At 43.5% G+C, this 23,614-nt stretch overlaps 1 protein-coding gene across 1 annotated transcript in view; it reads right to left on the bottom strand.

Moving 5' to 3' along the window:
- The window catches only part of khdrbs2 (KH domain containing, RNA binding, signal transduction associated 2), a 489,568-nt gene that overhangs the window by 145,795 nt on the left and 320,159 nt on the right, over positions 1 to 23,614 (bottom strand). The gene's annotated exons all lie outside the window — the stretch shown is intronic.

The raw sequence follows: 23,614 nt of genomic DNA, 5'->3' as shown, positions 1-23,614 counted from the left end.
AACTTTCACACTTGGCTGTTCATCTTGTATTTTTCAAAACACAAAAATACAACTGCAGATGCTGTGGATCAAAGAATACGTACACAACGCCGTAAGAACTCAGCAGGTCAGGCAGCATCCATGAGAAAAGAGTAGCCAACGTTTCGGGCCAAGACCCTTCATCAGGAATGGGGGGGGAAGAGAGGGCCGAAGCCCAGTAATAGAGATAGGGGAGGGGGTAAGGCCTAGAGGTGCCAGGTGGTTTTGGTAATTTCAGTAAACGTGTTATTTTAGTTCAGGTTTCCTGAGAATTTGGATGGTTGCTGTTTGCAGCCATTCCTGACCGGGTACTTTCCACTTCACAGTTTCGCTAATATAACCATCAGCAATGACATTAAATTACAAAGGTCTCCTTAATATTTAAAGACTATATCAAGACTAATGCATGATTAGAAACACAAGAGATTCTGCAGATGCTGGAAATCCACAGTAACAGACATAAAAAGCTGAAGGAACTCAGCAGGTCAGAAAGCATCTATGGAGAGGAATGTACAATTGACATTTAGGACCAAAATCCTTCATTAGGATTGGAAAGGAAGTGGGAGAAGCCAGAATATGTGTGACAAGTCGTTCGGACTCATGAGGACTTTCCATAGATGCTGTCAGACCTGCTGAGATCCTCCATCATTTTGTGTGTGCATGATTAGAAAATAGTTTCTTGTTCATGAACAGGAGACTCTTATAGTCCCACTATCCAAGATAAACAGGATAAGCTATCTGAATAACTACTGCCCAGCGGCACTGACATTCACCATCATGAAGTGATTTGACAGGCTGGTCATGGAATACATTAACTCCAGCCTCCCAGACAACATCAACCCACTACAGTTCACCTGCCACTGTAAGATCCATCCTGGGCCCAGCATATTGATGCAATTATGAAGAAGGCACCGAAGACCAGTGAATTTCTACAGATGTACCATGACTGGTTGCATCACTCTCTGGTATGGAGGGGCCGATGCACAGGATTAGAAAAAGTTGCAGAGGGTGATGGACTCAGCCAGTTCCATCATGAGCACCAGCTCTCCACCATCAATGGCATCTTCAAAAGCGATGCTTCAGGAAGGTGCCATCCATCATTTAGCACCCTCACTATCCAGGACATGCCCTCTTCTCATTACTACCATCAAGGAAGAAGTACCTGAAGGCACACTCTCAATGTTTTAAGAACAACTTCTTTCCTCCCTGCTATCAAATTTCTCAATGGTCCATTAAACCATTAACATTACCTCACTATTTTGCACTTTTTTTGCCCTATTTATTTTTTATATATACTTACTGTAACATATAATAATTTTTATATCTTGCATTGTACTGCAGCTGCAGAACAAGTTCCTAGGAGTGAACATCACCAATAGATTGTCCTGGTCCAAACATATAGATGCCACAGCCAAGCAAGCTCATCAATCCCTCAACGTTTTAAAGAAGTTAATGAAATTTGGCATGCTCCGTCAATGCCTAAAAATGTTTATCGGTGCACCATAGAAAACATCCTATCTGGATGCATCACAGTTTGGAATGGTAACAGCTCTGCTCATGACTGCAGAGTTGTGGACATAATGGAAACTAGCCTCTCCCTCATGGACTCTGTCTATAATTCTTGCTGCCTAAATAAAGCAGCTTGCAGAATCAAAGATCCCACCCACCCTAGAAAACTTCTCTTCTCCCCTCACCCATTGGGCTGAAGATACAAAAGCCTGAAAGCTCATACCACCATGCTCAAGGATGACTTCTATTCTACTGTTATAAGACTACTGAATGGTTCCCTTCTATGATAAGATGGACTCTTGACCTCACAGTCTACCTCATGATCTTGCACCTTATTGCCTACCTGCACTGCATTTTCTCAGTAGCTGTTACACATTATCTGCATTCTGCTTCACCTTGCTCTACCTCAATGCATTGAGTAATGATTTGATCTGTATGGACAGTATGTGAGACAATTTTTCACTGTGCCTTGGTAAATGTGACAATAATAAACCACCTAAAAGTGAGGGTTGATAGGTTCTTGATTAGTGGGGTGTGGGACAAAGAGTATGGAGAAATGGCAGGAGCAGGATTCAGAAGGATAATCACTCAGCCATGATTGAATGGCGAAGCAGATTCAATGGGCTGAATGGCCTAATTCTGCTCCTATCTCTTCTATGGTCATTTGAACTAAAATAACCATTTAGCCTATCCAGGTTATGTTTGTGATTCTGCTCTCAAAAATCTTTCTCCCATCTGTTTCATCTTGTTCCGACAACAAAGCGTTTCATTCCTGTCCCTCTAATCCTCCCTTTCAATCAGGGGCTCCCAACCTTTTTATGCCATGGATCAAGATCACCAAGGACGGGGTCTGTGGACCTCAGGTTGGGAACTACTGCCTTTGTGCTCATTTGCTTGAACTACTTCCTGTGGCAGCAAGTTCTACATTCTAAGCACTTATTGGGAGAGAAGGTACTCCTGAATTTCCTAGAGAGAGAAAAAAAACCTTCAGTGCTGGAAGTCTGTTAAATAAAATGAAAAAGGAGGAAAATAGACAGCATGTCAGAAACAGAGTTAATGATTCAAGTCCATGGTCCCCAGTCCAGACATGAATATGTATACCCTTTGTCCACCCACTACAGCTCACATACTTTCAGGATTCCTGTCAAGCATCATAGAATATTCTTGGGTTCACACTGCAGTGATATTTGCTTCTAAAATACATTCAGTGGCCACTTTATTAGGTACACCTGTACACCTGCAAATATCTAATCAGCCAATCATGTGGCAGAAACTCAGCGCGTAAAAGACATGCAGACATGGTCAAGAGGTTCAGTTGTTGTTCAGACCAAACATCAGAATGGGGGAAGAAATGTGGTCTAAGTGACTTTGACCATGGAATGATATTTGGTGCCAGAAGTGGTGGTTTGAGTATCTCAGAAACTGCTGATCTCCTGGGATTTTCAAACACAACAGTCTTTAGAGAATGGTGCAAAAAAAACAAAACAAAAATCCAGTGAGCAGCAGCTCTGTAGTGAAAGCGCCTTGTTCAGTGGAGAGGTCAGAGGAGAACAGCCAGACTGGCTCAAGCTGACAGGAAGGCGACAGTTACTCAAATAACCATGCATTACAATAGTGCTAGGTAAAAGCACATCTCTGAACACACATCAATCCTTGAAGTGGATGGGCTACAGCAACATAAGACCATGAACATACACTCAGTGCCACTTTATTAGTACAGGAGGTGCCTCATAATGCGGCCACTGAGTGTATAGTTCTATAAACTTCTGAATCCCTTCTTTTCTATGGTACAGTACAGTCCACTTCACTTTATTTCCACTTTTCTCTTCACTTTAGGAGGCCATTCAGCCCACTGAGTTCATGCTGGCTCACAGAGCAATCTCATTCCTACAGTTATTTTCTCTAAGATCTCTTTCTGTCAACAACCAATAACCCCTCTTCTCTTCCCTTCTCTGATATGTTTGGGACTATTTTCAGCGGCCATCTAAGCATACATCTTTAGGATGTTGGGAAAAAACCAGAGCATAGAGAATAATGGAGGTCGGGATTGAACCAGGAATGCTGCAGCCGTGAAGCAGCCCCCATTTTGATTTAACTTCCCATTCCAATATGTCGATCTACAGCCTCCTCTACTGCCACAATGAGACCACCCTCAGGTTGGAAGCACAACACCTCATATTCTGTTTGGATAGCCTGATGGTATGAACATCGATTTCTCTAACTTCCGGTAATTTGTCTCCTCTCCTTCCTCTCTGTTTTTCCATTCCACAATCTGGCTGCCTCTTCTTTTCTCCCTACCTGCCCATGACCTCCCTCTGCTGCTTCTCCTCCTTCCCTTTCTCATAGGTTCCATCCTCCTCTCCGATTAGATTCCTTCTTCTTCAGCCTTTTACCTCCTCCACCTACCACGTCCCAGCTTCTCACTTCATTCCCCCTCCTCCACCCACCCACCTAGCTTCATCTATCACCTACAGGCTTGCACTGCTTCCCCTCTCCACCCACCTTCTCATTCTAGCTTCTTCGCCCTTGCTTTCAAGACCTGATGAATAGTTTCAGCCTGAAAGACTGAATGCTTATTGCCTTCCTTAGATGCTGCCTGACCTGCAGAGTTGCTCCAGCATTTTGTATGTACAGCTCTATGAGTAGTACCACTGGGCTGCCCTATTTCAGCAGAATCCCATTTGCAGGCTGTTTGCTACCAGAACCTCATGTGAATAGATGATGCAGCCCAACACATCTCATATCATTTCTATTTATATTATATTATGCAGTCTTAACCCAAAATGCAAGCAAAAATAGCCTGCTAAAACTATTGGTTTAAAAAGCTACAACATTACAAAGCTATAGCTCTGATAATGAATGGATCTGGGATGCAAATGATAAAAAACATGCTTAAAGGGGGCTTCAAAATATTATTAATCATACAAATAAGGACTTATAATTTACAATACATATAAAATTAGTGAGTGATCTATGGTTTGGAAGAAAGTGTTTGATGTATGAGACCCAATTTAGCAATGTTTTAATCTTATGGAATGACACTAAAGGAGAATCTTTGAAAAAAATAGACACAAGAGATTCTGCAGATGCTGGAAATCTGGAGTAACAGGTGAAATGCTGGAGGAGCTCAGCTGGTCAGGCAGCATCTATGGAGAGGAATAACCAGTTGACATTTTGGGCTGAGACCCTCCATCAGGAATGGAAAGAAGGGGGGGGGGAAGAAAGAATAAGGAAGTGGGAGAAAGAGGAAAGAATACAAGCTAGAATTGAAGCCAGGTGGGGCAGGGGGGAGAACTGAGATGCTGGGAGGTGATAGGTGGAAGGGCTGAAGAAGGAGGAATCTGATAGGAGAGGAGAGTGAACCATGGAAGAAAAGGAAATAGGAAGGGTAATGATAGGCAGGTGAGGTAAGAGGGGAGTCAGAGTGGGGAGTAGAAGAAGAGGAAAAGGGGTTTGGTGAAAAATACCATAAGTTAGAGAAACTGATGTTCGTGCCATCAGGAGCATCAACGGGGGAGAATAAACAGTTGATATTTTAGAAACATAGAAAACCTACAGCACAATACAGGCCCTTTGACCCACAAGGTTGTGACTAACACGTCCTTACCCTAGAAATTACTAGGCTTACGTATAGCCCTCTATTTTTCTAAGATCCATGTACCTATCCAAAAGTCTCTTAAAAGATCCTATTGTATCCGCCTCCACCACTTTTGCCGGCAGCCCATTCTACGTGCTCACCACTCTCTGAGTAAAAAATGTAACTCCTGACATCTCCTCTGTACCTACTCCCCAACACCTTAAACCTGTGTCCTCTTGTGGCCACCATTTCAGCCCTGGGGAAAAACCTCTGACTATCAACGCCTAGGATCAACGCCTCTCAACATCTTATACACCTCTCATCCTCCGTTGCTCCAAGGAGAAAAGGCCGAATTCACTCAACCTATCCTCATAAGACATGCTCCCTAATCCAGGAAACACTCTTGTAAATCTCCTCTGCACCCTTTCTATGGCTTCCACGTCCTTCCTGTAGTGAGGCGATTTTGAGTCGAGACACTTCATCAGGACCTTGAAAGGAAGGGGCAGAAGCCAGAAGCTTTTGAAACTGAAACTGTTAGGTGCTCTTGCCTGTTTTTTTTTCTTGCATGCTCAAACTATAGTTTCTGTTATTCCTTTTGGAATCAGCAGTTACAGCCCTTTCACTGTGCTTTAGGGAAATAATTCTTTACCCCACTCATTTTGGCAAACAGTAAATCAATGCTCGCTCACTGGTTATCTTTCCAGTCTTCGGAGGCAGTTAATAACTTAGCCTGATTAAAGGTTCATTGCTTTAGAGGTGTTCACAGAACAGAAAACAGAAGAGTCGGTAGAGGAAAGAAATCCATAAACAGAAGGATCACATCTTGTTCCAGACAAAATCTGCGGAGTCCAATCTGACTGCCAGATCAAGTAAACAAAGGGAGTGAGGAAGTGTGAGGTGTCCTATTAGGCTCAACAATAATAGCTGAACACAGATTAGTACAGAAAGATTACACACGTCTCTCTGAGGATACGTGCTATTGGAGCCAATTAATGTACAGAAAGAATGACATGTTTTGAAATGACAATGAAACCTGTTTAGCAATGAGATGTGACTGGTTTTGGTCATTGCTGCCCAAAAATAATACATCTCAAGCAGATATTCTTTATATTTTCAAAGCTCAAAGTAAATTTATTATCAGAATACATATATGTAACCTGTACTACCCTGAATTAAATTTCTTGTGGGCATTCACAGTAAATGTAACGCCCTGGTAAAGATTTCACTGTTACTGCTGTAGGGTATTTTACGTAATGGTCTTTCTGTAAAGCAGTGTTTGGGTTATGGTTAGAGGTAATGGGTGCTTTGGAATGTGAGCCGTCCAATGACAGGAGGGAAGGTTGGGGGAGCTGGTTTTTTGTGCTGGACACCAGTGTGAGCTTTTGTCTTTGTGCGGCGGGAGATGGAGAGAAGTTGCTGGAGAGAACTGGTCATAGGATTCGATCCCGTGGGGACCATGATCTATGTTCCCTCTAAGCTGTCCACGTGGGCGCGCGCACACACTTTCTTCAACCAGCGCACAAAGAAAATTAACGTGCGCACAAAAGGTTGGTTACCTAAAATAATGTGTAATTAATAATTATACTTATTGAAAATAATCTTTTAGCTAAATGTTTCTGTTAACTAGTTAGTCAGTTTTTCAAATACCACAATGCACGTCACTAATTTACGTCACCTCACCTTTCCTGTTCCGGTTTGTACAGCTGCATCACGGTGGCAGCCATCTTTGGCGGACAGTGTTCATATCATAAAGTTTACAAAGATCTGTTTCAAATCCTGTAGATAGCTTACTAAGTTTTTATTGAAAAAAATATTGATTGACTATGTTGAATTCAAAAGAAGCGAAGGGCATGAAGCACAAAAGAACTGCAAATTTGTTTAAAGTTTTGCTAAGCCAACAACGTGAAGAAAACATCACAGTAGAAACAAGTTCACTGTTGACTTTTATAAATAGTCTTTGTGTTCATTTAGAAGAAAGGTTTCCTGAAGATGAGGCACAAGAATAGTCAGCTTTTGATTTCCCCGCAATTGCAGATTGTGACTTCACATTTGGCGATGAACAAGTTAATCCTTGTGTCTAAAATATCATGATTTTCTAGTAACAGTTAGACACTTCAATGATTTCAAATTTTCCATGCAAGAAAAAATTAAATCCAAACTGATTTCAGACTTTGCTCAAATGGTGGCATTTGTAATTCAAAATGAACAGTTTTACGACCTTGCACAGTTGATGGACATTGGGGGAACCTTTCTTGCGTCTAGTGCGGACTGTGATCGAGGTTTTAGCCTAATGAATCAACTCAAAAACAAGCTGAGAAACCGTTTAGGTGAATGTCATTTGGATATATTAATGAGAATCAAAAGCTATCAATTGGATGTAAGTTCTATTAGTCCAGATAGTGTTTACAAAGAATGGGTAAATGCCAAAGACAAGAGAGAGAAAAAATAACTGAGTGACTTAAATATCTATGTTATTCTGTTGTGATTCATATACATATATAACATATAACATATAACAATCACAGCACGGAAACAGGCCATTCCGGCCCTCCTAGTCCGTGCCGAACTCTTAATCTCACCTAGTCCCACCTACCCGCACTCAGCCCATAACCCTCCACTCCTTTCCTATCCATATACCTATCCAATTTTACCTTAAATGACACAACTGATCTGGCCTCTACTACTTCTACAGGAAGCTCATTCCACACAGCTATCACTCTCTGAGTAAAGAAATACCCCCTCGTGTTTCCCTTAAACTTTTGCCCCCTAACTCTCAAATCATGTCCTCTCGTTTGAATCTCCCCTACTCTCAATGGAAACAGCCTATTCACGTCAACTCTATCTATCCCTCTCAACATTTTAAATACCTCGATCAAATCCCCCCTCAACCTTCTACGCTCCAATGAATAGAGACCTAACTTGTTCAACCTTTCTCTGTAACTTAAGTGCTGAAACCCTGGTAACATCCTAGTAAATCGTCTCTGCACTCTCTCTAATTTATTGATATCTTTCCTATAATTCGGTGACCAGAACTGTACACAATATTCCAAATTTGGCCTTACCAATGCCTTGTACAATTTTAACATTGTAGTGTTTGATTCAATGTAAGATTCAGTGCAGTTTTATGTCAAATATTTTGCAAACCTACATAAACTGTGCCATGTGTGTATTCAGTGCGCACATACTTTTGTCACAGGAAAAAAATTTGCACAACGTAAGTTTTTTGTGCACACTGACTACTAAAAATTAGAGGGAACATTGACCATGATTCAATGGAACAAGGTGTGGGAGTCTACTGAGGATCCGTGAATATGACTTTTGGAAGAGTTGAGCTTCAACCAGTATACTTTTGACTGTTTAATATTATAATGGGCCCTTTTTGTTTTTTTATTTCTTTACTAACCCTTTTGTTAATATTCCAAAAAATACTTCCTTTAATTATATGCAGTGTGCTGTCTGTCATTTCCTGGCAACGAGTTGTGACAGGGCAGCACAAACCGGGGTTTGGGTGGGAGAGACGTCCCAGTCTCATGGATTTGGTGGGACTGGAGTGTATACGTACATGGCAAGAGATTGGTGGGTCTTCCGGCGCTGAGCTGGGAGACTGCCAGTGAGGGGTAACAAGCCATTTCCTGAGATGCCCGAGAAGAACGGGGGTTCACAGAATAGAATCAAAGAAAAACTGCACACAAAGACGGACTAACAACCAATGTGCAAAAGATGACAAATTGTGCAAATGCACACAAATAGAAAAAAAAACTTTAAAAAATAGTAATAAATATTGAGAACATGAGTTGTTGAGTACTTGAAAGTGAGTCCATAGGTTGTGGATGCAGATTAGTGTTGAATGAAGTTATCCATGCTGGTTCAGAAGCCTAATGGTTGCAGGGTAATAACCGTTCCTGACTGATGGTGTGGGACCTAAACGTTTTACTTGAGTTTCATTAAGGTTACTAAAGCATTAATCCAATGAGGTGCATCTCCCTCCTGATGACAGCTGCGAGAAGAGAGCATGGCATGCTAATATTAAATTATTTTTGTATCAATATTTGTCCCCATGTAATATTTTGAATGTAGAGGTATGTTCCCTCAAATACTGTGTGAAATAAAATGTGTGGGATCTGTTTTGTTTCAATACTGCTCGGTTTTTCAATCATTTAACTACTTTGCAATATATGTTTCAAAATTACAGATGCCTGTGAATGAACTTCACTTTGAGCAAAGGAGTTATTTTCCAGTGCAGGCACAATATAATGACAGAATATTGCTGAAGACTGGCAAAAGGCTCGCTTGCCTGGAGTTACTGAGGTCACGCATGTACAGTGCAGCTCATCCCTGGAATAAGGTGCCTGTTCAGGCTTTTTCCACTCCATTTCCTTAATCCATCAACTCAGAGTAACTGGGAAGTTTAAGTTTCTAAGCCTGAGCCAGTCAAAAGTGAGCTGTGGTGTGACTAATTGAAGACATTTATACCATTACACTAGAGATTAATGAGTTGGAAGAAGTTTAATGCAAGGGACTGCAAATTTTCTTTTTTTTTAAAATAAGTACACATTTCCATGTGAAGGAATTAAGGAGGTACTGAGTTGCCTGCACTGGCATCATTAGAGGACAGTTTCTTACCGAGCATAGACAGCTCCAGAACACTTTACAATGTAGTCTACGCTGTAGATGCAGAAGATCAAAGAGCTCAGTGGCTCTGTCCAGTGGTTGGAGGACTGCAGTGGTGTGAGTGGGTGGGAGGGAGGAGAGGAGCTTGTTTGGCTGTTGTCTGGTGGGTGGGTAAACTGTAGAATCTGAGAGGAGGGGGAGGAGAATGTGGGCATCATGGAGAGAATAAAATGGCACTGGTAGGCTTAGTACTTGTTGGTGGGCCTGCACTCGGTGGGCTGGAAGGCCTGTTTTTGTGCTGTATGACCCCATAATTTTACATGCATTATACCTTCTGGAGTGTTGCCAGGAACTAGTCCATGCTCTCCTGGGAATGCGCCTCATCAGATTAATGCCTTAGTAACATTAATAAAACTAAAATTAAAATGAAGATATTTCACATCTGAAATAAAAACAGAAAATGCAATTTTGGGTTATGCTGCCTGACATGATATTGTGATGTTTCAAGAATATTTTGTTAGTAACAGAACCCAAGGCTAAAACCACACTTAAGTTAAGTCTCAGTACTTATCTCATATATATATATATAACCATATAACAATTACAGCACGGAAACAGGCCATCTCGGCCCTTCTAGTCCGTGCCGAACGCTTACTCTCACCTAGTCCCACTGGCCTGCACTCAGCCCATAACCCTCCATTCCTTTCCTGTCCATATACCTATCCAATTTTACTTTAAATGACAATACTGAACCTGCCTTTACCACTTCTACTGGAAGCTCGCTCCACACAGTTACCACTCTTTGAGTAAAGAAATTCCCCCATGTGTTACCCTTAAACTTTTGCCCCCTCTCAACTCATGTCCTTTTGTTTGAATCTCCCCTACTCTCAATGGAAAAAGCCTATCCACGTCAACTCTATCTATCTCCCTCATAATTTTAAATACCTCTATCAAGTCCCCCCCTCAACCTTCTACGCTCCAAAGAATAAAGACCTAACTTGTTCAACCTTTCCCTGTAACTTAGATGCTGAAATCCAGGTAACATTCTAGTAAATCTTCTCTGTACTCTCTCTATTTTGTTGACATCTTTCCTATAATTTGGTGACCAGAACTGTACACAATACTCCAAATTTGGCCTCATCAATGCCTTGTACAATTTTAACATTACACCCCAACTCCTATATCTCTCCACAACCAACCCAATGAGAGAAGCAAAGGCACCAGCCATCAGCTCTCCGAACTACACAGATACCCTGGTTTCTCTAATGGCCCAGCATTTGGCCATTCTCAAATCATGGTGTCCAGCTCAACGATTGAGACCTTAACCCACCTCCATCTTCTGAAAATCACCACCACCCTGTCAAGCCCTGAAAAAGGTCCCCAAACTGAGTAACCTGAGCAGCAATTTCTTCACTCACAGGGTGATGTGAACTGCCAGTGGAAATGGCAGATGCAGGATCAATTGTAATGTTTAAGAGAAGGTTGGATAGGTAAATGGATGGGGACTAAAGAGGACTATGGTCTGGGTGTAGGTAGATAGGACTAGCAGAAGACCAGGTCAGCATGGATAGATGGGCTGAAGGGTCAGTGCTGTAGTTCTCTATGACTCCAGACACAGCCCCAGTCATGAGCATCAGAGTAGAATGTGCAATATTGGCTGGTGCTTTACTCTTTAGACTTGGGCTCTCCTGAAGTTTTCAGTGAGCAAAGCACTCACTAAGCACAGGGCAGCAACATGTGCCCTCAGCTGCAGTATATCCTTGCCAGTGTCTTTAACAGCTCTTGATAACATTGCAGACTCCCTGATTATTACCTATTGGAGGATTGTCTCTGAGGATCATCACCTTGTCATGGTGGAGATCCTGAGACCGATGCCATCAGCAGCTTAGCTTCTGCAAGGGTCACCCATGGTGGAAAGGTCAAGAGTGATGTTCCAGACAAAGAGTGATCCAACCAAGGCGGAGCTGGTGGAAGATGATGTCACATCACAATGGCAGCGAAGGTGGAGGATGACTGCAGCAATGAAGTTGTCTTGCGTTACATGCCACTGGACCCTGACCCCAATCTGTCAAGGATCATGTGGTGTCTGCCCATGCACCAGCCTCCCCACTGTTACACACAGGCATTCTCCATTAAGGAATCTAACCTACATCCCAAAACCCCCTCAGGAGAACATCATACCTGACTTGAGTGATTGCCCAACTACATTACCATCTTGACTATTACCTACACTATGGTCTTATTATCTCCACATTCCTAAAATTCCATTGTGCTTGTGTCTCCTACAAACACCATAGGCCATTCATACAGATAGCAGGACTCCACAACATGGTTACCTCCAATATTCCAAGCCAGTTATTGCTCCAAATTAGGACTGCTACACTGACCTCCCCCTTTAATGGTGAGTGAAGGAGCAGATGGTCACCCTCCAGCCTCGGACAACACAGTTGGGAAGTTGTGCTGGAAATGTCTGCATTCCAAAAAATAAATAATAAGAAGATGAGAAATTGGTTCAGGAAATTCTCTATGGCTCCTTAAATTCAAACATGTAGGGATGTTATATATTTTTTTGGTAGAAGTATGGAGTCAGTCACACCAAAGCATGGCGATGGACTACAGGAAGCAGGCTGGATATTGGTGTTGGGTGTGGAATTATTTTTGCGGGAGTGTGGGGGCATTTGTTTTCACCTATGAGTTCACAGTATCTTTCTAATTTCAGTTATCAGTGAAGTTATTTTGGCAAAGGCTTGTATTTTTACTCTGAATTCATCTTCAGGCATAATGTTCAGGAGGTAGGCATATTTTTGAATCTTACAGTTAGCATTGACTGTAACAATCCTCTGCCCTTAAGGCTAAAGAATATTGTTTCAAAGGTGCCATTATTATGCTGCGATGCAATCCGTCAACTTCTCAATTCACTGCACCCTCTTCTAGATTAACCCTTTCCATGCCTACCAGGAAATCTATCTTCCCCAGAATCAAAATCCAAGCTCTTTTCAACTTCTACTTGGTCAAAGTCAGAGAGTCATAGAAAACTACAGCACAGAAACAGGCCCTTTGGCCCATCTAGTCCATCCCCAATTATTAATCTGCCTTGTCCTATCAACCTGTACCCTGACCATAGTCCTCCATACTCCTCCCATCCATGTATCTATCCAAGTTTTTCTTATATGCTGATATCAAGCCCACATCCAGCCCTCCCACCAGCAGCTCAAAGCACACTCACCACCCGCTGAATGAAGAATTTCCCCCTCAGGATCCCCTTAAACCTTTCACCTTTTGTCCTTACAGCCTGACCTCTATTTCTTGTCTCACTCAACCTCAATGGGAAGAGCCTGCTTGCATTTACCCTATCAATACCCCACATAATTTTGTGCACCTTTATTAAATCTCCCGCCATTCTCCACTGTTCTGCATTGACCACTGGACATCCATCACGTTCTTCAATGTAACTTTGGGATGTACAAGATCAAGATTCAGATTTATTTATCACATCCATATTGAAACATACAGTGAAATGCATCGTTTGCGTTAACAACCAACACTTCCAAGGATGTGCTGGGGGCAGCCCGCAAGTGTCACCACACATTCCGGTACCAACACAGCATGGCCACAATGTTTGGCAGAACGCAGAACACAACAGGCGACAAAATGACGACAGCAAAGCAAGCCCCATTCCTCATCCCCACCCTCCCACCCACACACCAGGACAGTCTCCAACACCAGGACAGGCCATCACTCAGCCTCCAGCAGCCTCATCCCAACTATTCACAGTTTGACCTGCACCATTAGACAACAGAATGCAAATCAATTCAAACACAATGCTGGAGCTCATCCAACACCTTGAATGGTCTGATGGGAAAGGTTTTGTTATCATAGACTCCAATAACCTAACTTAAAAATTTCAATGTTTAAATGATCTGTCACTTGCTCTAATTCAGTAAAATGCTCTGGTACAGTAACTCAAACCTTGATGACGGAGGGAACGAATCTGTTCCTAAAATGTTGAGTGTATGCCTTCAGGATCCTGTACCTCCTCTCTGATATGATCATAAGACATTGGAGCAGAATTAGGCCATTTAGATTATCAAGTCTCTCTGCCATTCCATGGTGGCTGATTATTAGAAGGTAGTAATCCTTAATGATGGCGCCACCTTTTTGTGGCATCATGTTCTCGATGACAGACTCATTGCTAAGCTTATGCACTAAGAGTGTATTTTATTTAGATGAACTTTTGGAGCGGTTAGAAGGCATGGAGGCAGATAGAAAGATCTCGACCCAAAATGTCAATTGTCCATTTCCCTTCACAGAGGCAGCCTGACCTGCTGAGTTCCTCCAGCAGCTTGAGTTTTGCTGAGAGAGGAAAAGAGACACAAGAGGGAACTGATATGATGGGGGAGGGGGGGTACTGATTGAGGAAAGGAGAGATAAATGGAATGAAAAAGAAAGAGAGATAAAGGATTTGAAGGAGAGAAGTTGTAGGGAACTGAAAGGTTGAAGGGAGTGAGAGGAAAAAGAAAGAAAAAGTATGAGAAAGAGGGGAAAGGAGAGGGAAAAAAACAGGGCAATGAGAGTGAGAAACAAATCCCAGAGTTAGCTCTCCTCCCTCTCACAAACAAACCCTTCTTTGCTAACTGGTATCTATAAATCCTTGGTTAAAACCTTGCTGACTATGATGTATTTAATGGAAAATTTGAAGGAATAAGAAAGTGCCCTTCGTGATGTTCCTGTGCCACATGAGATCATAAACTACCCTTGTACTCTGTGTTGGAATTGGTCACATTGACTGTAATCCCAAGGAGTCAAGTTTGCAGTCTGACTAAAAGACAGTCCAATGTACTTCACAAACCATTGTTTCCACAAAATGTTATGATTGGACTGACTGATAGTATACCTTAAAGCTGGCCCACAGTTTTATAAGTCCCCAGAGCATTAGGCTCTTGAGTTTAATCGAATTGTCAGCTGCAAGGATAACATGATTTATGTGAATTTTTTTTTAGACTTCAGTCAGCCATTTGCTGCTCGACCAGCTGTTGCGACACGGGGCTTGAGAGTCTTCATGTGATCGATTTTGATTCAAAGAGAAAGGTAGTTCCGTTCAGAGAAATGTCTGAATAATTGCTAAGATTCACCTGGAATCTAACACAAGCGGTGAACAAGTGGTTTGGTTCAGCTGTGCTGAATGACTGAAGAAGACAGATTGCCCTTTCACAAACCTGATGTCTAACCGACCAATTGCTATGCTGTCATCAATGGGATTGGCACAGTGGTACAGATTATAGAGCTGCCTCCACACAGCTCCAGCAACCCTGGTTAACTCTGAGCCCCAGTGCTCTCTACACTAAAATCGCATGCTCGTTCTGATTGTGTGAGCCACCCTCACATCCCATAGTCACGTTAGTTGGTGGGTTAATTGGCTGATGTCAATTGCCTCTGATCTGTAGGTAAATGCTGGAATCTGCTGTGGTGGGGAGAAGTTTGGAGGTGGGAGTTGATGCAAATGTGGGGAGAATGGGATTAAATGGGTGCTTGTTGGCCAGCATGGACTCTTTGAGCTGAAGGGCCAGTTTGGGTGTTGTAATGTTATTTACCTTACTGGTAAAATGATTTAAATTTTCATTGGTGCTAAATATAGTAGGCTCATACAGAAAGTCATGAGGCCTGGGAGCCACAGAAACTCGGCTGCATTGATTCAAAATTGGCTTGCCCACAGAAGACAGTGGATGGTAGTAGATGGAGCACATCCTGTCTAGAGGTTGGTGACTAGTGGTGTTTCACAGCGATCTGTTATTGGGACACCTGCTTTGTGATTTTTGTAAATGAGTTGGATGAGGAAGTAGAGGGGTGGGTTAGTAAGTTTGCAGATGACATGAAGATTGATGGTGTTGTGGAGAGTGTAGAAGATTATCACAGATTACAATGGGACATTGATAAGATGCAGTGTGAGGCTGAGAAGTGGCGGATGGAGTTCAATCTGGAGAAGTATGAAGTGGCACACTTCAGAAGATTGAACTTGAAGGCACAATACAAGATTAATGGCAGAATTCTTAGCAGTGCAGAAAAACAGAGGGATCTTGGGGTCTAAGTCCATTGATCCTTCCGTGCAAGTGGCTAGTGTAGCTAAGAAGGCATATGGTGTGCTGGACTTCATTAGTCAGGGGATTGAGTTCAAGAGCTGTGAGGTAGAGTATGGTGCTCAGTTCTGGATACCTCATTATAAGGAGGATGTGGAAGCTTTAGAGAGGGCGCAGGAGAGATTTATCAGGATGCTGCCTGGATTAGAGCATGTTTTTATGAGGAAAAGTTAGGGCTTTTCTCTTTGAAATGATGAAGGATGACAGACAACTTGATAGAGATGTACATGATTATGACAGACATAGATGGAGGGGACAGCCAGCACCCTATTCCTGGGATGGCAGTGACCAATACAAGAGAACATCTGTTTAAGGTGATGGGAGGAAAGTGTTGAGGAGACGGCAGAGGATTTTGTTTGGTGAAGTGGTATGTGCCTGAACTGTACTGCTGGGGTGATGGTTGAGGCTAATATATACATTTAATAGACTCTAAGGTAGGCACATGGATGAAAGAAAAATGCAGGGCTCTATGGGAGGGAAGGGTTGGATTGATCTTGGAGTAGGTTAAAAGGTCAGCACAGCACATGGGCTGAAGGGCCTGTTCTGTGCTGTATTGTTCTATGAAACATCGAAAGCATAAGAGAGCAATTAAGAAATCTTTGAAATTCACTCCTCCAGCTTGCAGTCTAAAAATATGGATGCCCATCTGCACGGAGAACTGGTGGGGTGGTTGACAGGTGCAGGAAGTAAAGTAACACACACAATTGCTGAAGGAACTGTGACGATCAGGCAGCATCCACGAAGGGGAATAACCAGCTCACGCTCTGAGCCAAGACCTCTCAACAGGACTGGAAAGAAGGGGGAAGAAGCCAGAATAAAGAGTTGGGGAAGGGAAAGGAGTACAATCTGGCAAGTGAAGGTGAAGACAGGTGAGTGGGGACAAGTGAAAAGCTGGGAGATGATAGGTGGAAAAGGTAAAGGGGTTAAGGAGAAGGAATCTGATAGGAGAAGAGTGTGGATCCTGGGAAAGAGGGAAAGGTGTGTGTGGCACCAGATGGAGGTGCTGGCAGGTGAGGAAGAGAGAAGGGGTAAGAGGAGAGACTGAATGAGGAATGGAAAAATAGAGAAGGGGGAGGGGAGAGAAATTACCGGAAATTTGAGAAGATGGCGTTGGCAAACAACACAACCAGCGATGACATCCTACTGAGAGTTCACAAAACTACTCCTTTTAATTCCTATTTCAAATATGATTCTACTACTAATCTATGTGCAACTGGAACCTGTGAATTACATTGTGATGGTGTATTTTGGGGCTGATTGAGCGATCTGGCACTTTGCTGTCTCCAAGGGAGTTTGATGAGATTTGGAGCAGAGCGTGTGAGCCAGTAACAGACACCATTGCTTCTCTCCGATTGAGGCAGCGAGCAAGGTTGAAGACGACGAGGACAAGAGCGGTGGACAGGCAGGTGTTCGGCACCAACCGTTTGTGCTGGACTGGTCTTCCTCTCCCTTTCACGAGCTAATGCTGGAGCAAAGTGCAGGAGTCTTGGGTCCCCGTTGCCAAGATTGATCAGCGAGGCTGTGGACTTGTTTTGGGGGAACTATGAGGTTCATGCGTACCTGGATTCTGCTTACTCTTCTTTTTGCTGTTCTTAGTGGTTTGGTTGGGGCGAACAATGCGGACTGGGGCGCTTCAGTGAAGAATAAGACCATATGACATAGGAGCAGAATGAAGCCATTCAGCCCATCAAGTCTGTTCCGCCATTCCATCATGGCTGATCCTGGATCCCATTCAACCCCAAACACCTTCCTTCTTGCCATATCCTTTGATGTCCTGATCAATCAGGAAACTATCAACTTCCGCTTAAAATATACCCACGGACTTGGCCTCCACCACAGCCTGTAGCAGAACGTTCCACAGATTCACTGCTCTCTGGCTAAAAAAATTCTTCCTTACCTCTGTTCTAAAGGGTTTCCCCTCAATTTTAAGGCTGTGCCCTCTACTTCTGGATACCCCCACCATACATCCTCTCAACATCCACCCTATCTAGTCCTTTCAACATTCAATAGGTTTCAATGAGATCGGAACCAACCACCCCCACTGCATTCTTCTAAATTCCAGTGAGTACAGGCCCAAAGCAGTCAAATGCTCCTCATATGTTAACGCCTTCATTCCCAGAATCATCTTTGTGACCCCCCCTCTGGACTTTCTCCAATGACAACACATCCTTTCTGAGATATGGGGACCAAAATTGTTGACAATACTCCAAGTGCGGCCTGAATAGTGTCTTAAAAGCTTCAGCATTATCTCCTTGTTTTTACATTCTATTCCCCTTGAAATAAATGCCAACATTGTATTTGTCTTCTTTACCACAAACTCAACCTGTAAATTAACCTTCTGGGTGTCTTGCACAAGGACCCCTAAGTTCTTCTGCACCTTCTCCCCATTTAGATACCAGTCTGCACTACAGTTCCTTCTACCAAAATGCATTATCATACATTTCCAAACAGTGTATTCCATCTGCCACTTCCTTGGCCTGCGGCCTCCATTGGCCAGCAGTGTGGCGCTGAAATGAACTAAACTGAAAGCTGCTGGTTTAATGTTTGATATTCTATGCTGCTCACTCGTTTTTTGTCGTTTCTGCAACTTCTTTTTTATCGCGTGGTGGGTGTTGGATGTTTTGTTGAATGGATTCCATGGTGTTTCTTTGTTTCGTGGCTGTGTGCAGGAGGATGGAGCACAAGAGTTTTATTCTGTATATGTACTTTGATAATAAATGTGCTTTGAGTCTTTCAAATCGATGTTCATCCCACCAGGTTGGAGGCTTCCCAGATGGAATATGAGATGTTGCTCCTCTAATCTGAGTGTGGCATCATTGTGGCAGCAGAGGAGACAAGCTTCGTTATTGATAGCTGCAAGATCCAATCACTGTGAGCGCAGGGAACTAATGGATGGCCGCTTTGGAAGGTGGGAGGGATGACTCGGGTAAAGTCAGGGGCAAACGCAAGCACTTTACCACAAGGAGGAAATGATAAGCATTCTCACATGCCTAGACTTCCCAAACCACACTACAATGATTGCTGCCCTTCTCTAAGTACAACCATCAATTTGAGCACTGTAACATTTTATATACAAGGGTAGGTGAATGTTCCTTTTTATCTTGAGCATAAGTGATTTGGGGATAAACATTAGCCAGGATACTAGGATGGATGCAGCATGCTTATCCAGAGGGCAGAGGTGGCCTCCATTTTTTAATAAAAAGATTAGTTTTACTTGTCACTTCTACACTGAAACATACAGCAAATAGTGCTGCTGGTTTCAACAACTATTGCAGCTGAGGATGTGCTGGGGTTGGCCCACAAAAGTCACCATTCTCTGGCACCAACATAGCATGCCCACCACTTAGTAATCTGAAATTTCTTGTGACTTGGGCAGAAACTGGAGTATGCAGAGGAAACCCATGAGGTACAAACTCTCTACAGTTAGTGGCGGGAATTGAATCTTCATTGCTGGCACTACAAAGCGTTATGCTAACTGCTACTCTACCATGCTGCCCCCACTCTGATGCCATCTGTTGGTAGCATCCACCCTGTGAGAAAGTGGAAGATGTACATTGGTCAACGGCTTGGAGACCTCTACAACCACACAGCCAACCCCTGAGGGGATGGCTGGCACCTGGAGCCAAGTGGCAGCACTCGTGTTAAGATCCCTGCCTCTCCTCTCACAGGGCAGACCTCGCTGCCAGTAACACTTGGCTGCTTGCCGGCTTGCCCATGTTGGCAGCTAATTCAGCCGCGATTGTATTATGCTGTGCAGCTGGTTCTGTTGGCTGGCTCCCAGCTGGCCAACGCAAGGTCTCTGTTCCTGCCCGCCTGCTGGTGGGCATTGAGGGACGTTCAGGGTGAAAACAGCATCTACCCAACCTCAGATTTATCCAACTAACCCAGGCCGACACGGGAATGCAGCACAAAGGGGATAACAGATCCTTCTGTCCCCAATAAGGCATCAAAACCAAGATCTCAGGTCTTCGGTTTCCAGCCTCCCAACTATTTGCAGTTCGACTTGCACTGTTAGACAACAACAGAAGGCAACACAACTCAAACACGATGCTGGAGGAACTCATGCAACTCATCCAACACTTTGAATGGTCTGATGGAAAAGGCTTTACTATCATGGCTTCCAATAACCTCATTTTAAATCCTTAGTGCTCAGATGTTCTGTGGCTTGGTCTATTTCTATTTCTGTGAACTGTTCCGGTTCAACAACCCAAAGCCTTCTCCAGTTCTGTTCTCCGGTGCAATCGCAAGTTTCTTCACCCACCACTATGACTAACCAATTGGCCCATCGTGAAATTGCTTCATTATACTCAGAATCACATTTATTATCACTGACATATGTTGCGAAATTTGTTGTTTCTGGCAGCCGTACAGTGCAAAACATAAAACATAATAAGAAATATGTTAAAAAATAAATAAGTAGTGTATCAAGACTTCATCCTATGGAGAGTCCAAAGTTGCTATGTTTGGAAGATGAAGGATTATTGTTGAAAGCAGAATCTTTCACCCAGCAAGCTCCTAAGAAACAGCAGTGATATAAAACAGACCACTGGTTTTCTTCATCCTCTGCTGCCATTTGAAGGGGACAAGGCACAGATGTAAATGGGCAGAGATTTAAAAGAGATCTAAGAAGTACCATTTTTACACAGAGGGCAGTGACTACCTGGAATGAGCTGACAGAAGTAGTTCTCAAGGCGGGTACAGCTGCAGCGTTTATGAGGCACATCTGGAAAGGTACATGGAGGAGAGGGGCTTGCACGGTTATGGCCTGAACATGGACAATTGAGCCTAGCAGGAAGTATGCTGTGGTTGGCATGGAGCTGTTAGTCTGAGGGGCCCAATCAGTCATCTTGTTGAATGCCTACATTTAGGGGTTGAGAGCTTCAAGTTCCTTGGAGTGAACATCATTGCTGTGAGTGAGTCTCTTCGGCACCCCCAGCACCGCTCAGCTCCACCCAGCCCCCGATTGTTGCGGTCTTGGAGGGGGGGGGGGTGTTGGTGCAGTGAAGAGGCACACAGAAATGCCCCTTCCTACTGAGCAGAAGATGCCTGCAGCCCCACGACAGCCAGCAGGTGTGGGGGGTTGACTGGGATTCTGGATCAGCCGTGATGGAATGGCAGAGCAGACTCGATGGGCTGAATGGCCTAGTTCTGCTCCTATACCTTATGGTCTTAAACCTGTCCCTATCCATCTTACAGCATGCAAACAAATTGTGGAGGAACTGAGCAGGTTGGGCAGGACCTATGGAAGGGAATGAACAGCTGATGTTTCGGTTTGAAACCCTTCATCAGGAATGGGATCTGACAGGACTTCATCAGCCAGTCCTGATAAAGGGTCTCGACCCGAAACATCAACTGTTCATTCCATTCCATAGATATTGCCTGAACGACTGAGTTCTGAACTTTGAATGTTGAACTTTGAGTTTCTCTAGCATTTTGTGTGTGTTGCTACAGATTTCCAGCACCGTGCAGGCAGAATCTCTTGTATCTAAACCATCTAGCCAGTCTCTCAAACACTCATTCATATGTATAGCCCGTCCATTAGTCAGGTATTCATAACCTGGGGAGGACCGGGACTTTACAGAAAATCAGAAGCTGTTGTATTGCTGGTATTAAAACAAAGCTGACTGCAGAAGGTAGAGTTTTCTAGTCTGAAGATAAACATGCAAATCTCCCAGTTCCCTCCCAGCACCAGATGGTAGATTTAATGGCTGGTGATATAATGTTTGTGAGCCTACGTGCTGAGAAATTGGATCAAATGGCATTTCTTTTCCAGCACCAAAGGACTGAAAATTAATCTGGCTCAGATTGAGATAAATTTGCGATCATTTTTGAATTAAGTAACACCCAGCATGAAATTGCAAGAAGATATCTGACTTTAACCCCTCCACTTCCCCTCTTCTGAATGAAGGGCCAATGAAACTCCTCCCAGCACGAGGCACGTCTGGCTTGATCACAGCCGGACTGCCTACTGCCTAGTCCTGTTTTACGATCTCAAAAAGACTTCTTGAGCCTCTGCTCTCAATCGCAGGGTCTCAGAAATCCCCTCCTGATCACAGGAAGACTGAGCAGACCCTTTTACAGACTGATCAATCATCCTCCCGATCAGAGTCTCTGCTCACACTCACGAGAACAGAAAGACTGTTCAGTCACCCCACCCCAATCACAAGAACCCCTTAAACCTGCAGGTGCTGGAAATCCAAGCAAAACACACAAAATGTTAGAGGAACCCAGCAGGGCAGGCAACATCTATGGAAAAGAGTAAACAGTAAACATTTGGGGCCAAGACCCTTCGAGTTCCTCTACCATTTTGTGTGTGCTCCCCTCTATGGACTCTGCCTATACTTCACATTGCCCCAGTCAAGCAGCTAGCCAGCCAATATCCACCCACCCTGGATATTTTCTCTTCTCTCTTCTCTTATCATGCGAAAGATACAAAAGCCTGAAAACACATACCACCAAGGTGAAGGACGGCTTCTATCCCATAGTTATCAAACTCCTGAATGGACCTCTTGTAAGACAAGATGGACTCTCGGCCTCACAATCCACCTGCTTATGATTTTGCATCTTATTGACCACCTTCACTTCATTCTCTCTGTAACTTTTACACTTAATTCTGTATCGTTACTGTTTTAATTTGTTCTATCTGAATGCACGGTGTAATGACTTGACCCGTACAAACAGTATGCATTTTCCTGTATCTTGGCTCCTGTGACAATAATAAACCAATATCCGTGCCCATTGAATGTGTAGCCATACGTGTGCAGTGACGGGTTTGGCAGGAGATGTTGTCTACAACAACCGTAGCTAAGTGGTTGTGTAGCAGGCATTCTCTCTCTGACTCTTCTGAGCTGCGGGCACAATCAGCTCTGGCAGCCAGATTGTTATCATCACCGCAGTCCACCACCTTGGAGCCCACTGCCCTAGAACATGGACAAAGTTTGGACCTCTACAATGCACTGTCTGTGAAGCAAGTCTGCAACAAGGAAGCACGTGGACAGAGTTATAACAACCTCTGAGTCCTTGCTCAATGCACATCCTACCCAACTTTTAATTAGCACTGTTTTCATTTCACTGAGGCTACAGTGAATATTAGAAAAATAATTATAGATAGTGGCCAAGTATAATGTTTCTCCCTCGTGGCCCTTAATGTTGTCTCAACTCATGGCTGTAAATTAAACCATCCGTAATCCAATAAATCATTTCTACCTCAACCCCATGAGGATGATTGGCTCTGAAGGACGCTTTAATTATTTCTTGAGGTGATATGAAGTGCTTTTGCAAACACAGGTCACTGCCACAGGCAACAGCAACACTGGAGAAGCGAGCGTTTCACAGCCTGTACGACTCCAGCATTCGATGTGTGCTACCTGCACCCAGTGGCCACTTTATTAGGTACACCTGCTTGTTAATGCAGGTAAATAATCCGTCAATCATGTGGCATCAGATCAATACATAAACGCATTTAGACATGGTCAAGAGGTTCAGACCAAAGATCAGAATGGGGAAGAAATGTGATCAAAGTGATTTTAACCGTGGAATGATTGTCAGTGGTGGAAGGGGAGGTTTGAGTATTCTGATGTCCTAGGGAGGTTTGAAGGGAACAGGATCCTGCTGAGACTGAACATAGAGTGGAAAATGAGGCTCCTATGATCTGAAAGGGAGTGCAGGAACTGAAGTTGCAGTAAGTGGGAATAGATTGTGGGAAGTATGGGAACTGGCATCCCGGTAAGTGGGAATGGAATGTGGGAACTGAGATCCTGGTGAG

The sequence above is a fragment of the Hemitrygon akajei genome, chromosome 9, assembly GCF_048418815.1.
Source record: "Hemitrygon akajei chromosome 9, sHemAka1.3, whole genome shotgun sequence".
Classification (NCBI taxonomy): Eukaryota; Metazoa; Chordata; class Chondrichthyes; order Myliobatiformes; family Dasyatidae; genus Hemitrygon; species Hemitrygon akajei.
Note: the sequence above shows the minus strand (reverse complement) of the source record. Positions and strands in the feature narration are given on the sequence as shown.